The sequence below is a fragment of the Lissotriton helveticus genome, chromosome 6 (assembly GCF_964261635.1).
Source record: "Lissotriton helveticus chromosome 6, aLisHel1.1, whole genome shotgun sequence".
In the NCBI taxonomy this organism is placed as follows: domain Eukaryota; kingdom Metazoa; phylum Chordata; class Amphibia; order Caudata; family Salamandridae; genus Lissotriton; species Lissotriton helveticus.
The window spans coordinates 232,825,264-232,828,162 of record NC_136067.1 but is presented as its reverse complement, the minus strand read 5'-3'; the positions used below and the strand labels follow the sequence as shown (position 1 = coordinate 232,828,162).

The following is a 2,899-nucleotide window of genomic DNA, read 5'->3' as shown; positions in this document are numbered from 1 at the left end:
CCATCTTTAGGCTACATTTGGGCTACATTGGGCTACATTTGGGCTCTAACATATATATAGCCCAATATATCCCAATATATATTTTTTCAAAGTTAATTTTCGTAAAAACCACTGGAGCATATATCTTGAGACATAGCAAAGGCACATCGGGGTACAAGTCCCTACAATTTTGCCAAGTTTGGTGGAAATCCATTCAGCCGTTCTGGCTAAAAGTGAGTCCAACCGCCCTATGGAAATTAACATGGGGAAAACACGTTTTGGGACCCCCTTTTATCTCGGCCCCCGCTTGACGGATCCCCTGAAACTTTCAGGGAAGGAGCGGAGCGCAGCGAGGCAAAGGTAAGGAAAATTACAGGCAGATCCCTCATTCGGCGCCAAAGTTTTCCCAATAGAATGTTGCTGATTTCCTATGGAAAACGATCCTAACTATAACTACCTACTGGCGACCGCCAGTAGGTAATTAGAACTGGCAAAATAAGTTAAACAATGTTATAAAGAATTTGTGAAATGGATTCCAAAAGGTGCCCGATTGGTAATCTGCAAAAGAAAAAAGAAAATTAGAGTTTAGATTGATGTAGATGTGAGTAAATGAGCTGAAGCATTACAAGTTGTGGTAACTGTACAGTTTTATGTGTGCAGTGTGACTCGTATATTCCTGTTCTGTTATAGTGCCGTGTTCAAGTGGTGTCTATATGGAAGTGTCTATTGCGTTACTGACGCCCGTTATGGCGACTTATTTCTAATGCATTCCTATGAAGGATTTGTAGATCTAGGCCTCTGTGCTTACCGTTGTATAAAGCTTGCGGCCAAACACTGCAGAAACTGAGATGGACAACTCCAGGTGCGCTGATCTTCTACACGTCCAAGTAGACAGCAGTGTCTAAGTTTAAGAGAGATAGAGAAATGATGTCACATAGAGTGAGAGAGAGAGAAAACAACATTAAAACTGTGTCGCAGAGTCTGGAGTTGATATTTTTTGTTGAACCACATATAGATTTACTAGCTCTTTGCATCACTTTACCCATGTTAAAAGTGACTCAAAAGTGGCGTAATAAGGTTGATGATCTGTTTGTCAGACTGTTGTAACCTATCTGTTGTCACTGCTCGGAGCTAATTATACATTTTACAGAGAAGTTGCTGTACACTACGCACCCTGGGCCATAATATCAAGCCTTTGGCGACAAAAATTATTGCCACTTTATCGGCAGGAAAGTGTCGCTAAAGTGGCGATAATGGGTTTGATAATATTCTCTATAGAATTCCAATCGAAGCTCATGTCAGATGTCCTTCACATCTAACATGAGCTTCGATTGGAATTCCATAGAGCATATTATCAAACCTATTATGGCCACTTTAGCGGCAGTTTGCTGCCGATAAAGTGGCGATAATTTTGTCGCCAAGGGTTGATAATATGGACCTCTCTCGTTTCACAAATAAATCTAGCACTACAGTTTTACGAGTGCAGTGTACCTGGTACATTTCACTTGTTCTAGTGCCGTGTTCAAGTGGTGTCTATATGGAAGTGCCTACTGCGTTACTGACGCCCGTTATGCCGAATTATTTCTAATGGATTCCTATGAAGGATTTGTAGATCTAGGCCTCTGTGCTTACCGGTGTGTAAACTTTGCGCCAAACACATTAGGAGGTGGAGTTCACAACTTCAGGTGGGCTAATCTTCTACATGTCCAAGTAGACAGCAGTGTCTAAGTTTAAGAAAGATAGAGAAATTATGTCACAGAGAGTGAGAGAGAAAACAACATTAAAACTGTGTCGCAGAGTCTGGAGTTGAGATTTTTTGTTGAACCTGATTTACTAGCTCTTTGCATCACTTTACCCATGTTAAAAGTGACTCAAAAGTGGCGTAATAAGGTTGATAATCTGTTTATATCTGTTGTCACTGCTCGGAGCTATTTATACATTTTACAGAGAAGCTGCTGTACACTACTCACTCTGGGCCATAATATCAAGCCTTTGGCGACAAAAATTATTGCCACTTTATCGGTAGGAAATGTCGCTAAAGTGGCGATAATGGATTTGATAATATGTTCTATGGAATTCCAATCGAAGCTCATGTCACATGTCCTTCACATCTAACATGAGCTTTGATTGGAATTCCATAGAGTATATTATCAAACCCATTATCGCCACTTTCCTGCCGATAAAGTGGCGATAATTCTGTTGCCAAGGTTTGATAATATGGCCCTCTCTCCTTTCATAAATAAAAAGTTACACTACAGTTTTACGAGTGCAGTGTACCTGGTACATTTTACTTGTTATAGTGCCGCTTTCAAGTGGTGTCTATATGGAAGTGACTACTGCGTTACTGATGCCCGTTATGGCGACTTATTTCTAGTGCATTGCTATGAAGGTATTGTATATATAGGCTGCTGTGCTTACCTTGTATAAAGAGTGCGGCACCCGGAGTTCATCACTCGACTTGAACTCTGCTTCTATACGTCAAAGTATTTTCAATAAGTTGCAGAGAATTCCATTGCTGTTGCTCGATAGGCCGTGGTTGCTTCTGAAGGATGTTTGCTGAAGGAAACAAAAGGATTAGTTATCGTAAACTGAGTTCTGTAACTACTATCAAAAGTGAATTTTAATGTGGGTTCTTAATATTCCGTAGTTAGACTGTTGCAGCTCCAGCAAACAAAGGAAGATCAATAAGTTAATAAAAGCCTGGGACGGCCTCGTGACGCAGAAAAAAAAAATACTACTATGGACGCACAATTAATAATAATAGAGGCCTAAGCATGTGGCGTAGTACAGAAATACGACACAGAAATGTATGCACGCACAATTTTTAGGATTAGAGGTGTATAGGACCTCGTGACTTATAAAGAAATATTTCAATTATGTAAGTACAATTTAAAACCATTGAGGGGTAGGAAAGCCATAT

General features: G+C 40.2%; 1 long non-coding RNA gene across 1 annotated transcript; it reads right to left on the bottom strand.

Moving 5' to 3' along the window:
- Positions 1-787: 787 nt before the first annotated feature.
- Positions 788-2,511, bottom strand: LOC144761311 (uncharacterized). The gene is made up of 3 exons (XR_013595668.1): positions 2,398-2,511; positions 1,612-1,703; positions 788-880 (listed from the first exon to the last, which is right to left on the bottom strand). It is a non-coding gene; the product is annotated as an uncharacterized LOC144761311 (long non-coding RNA).
- Between the last annotated feature and the right edge of the window lie 388 nt (positions 2,512-2,899).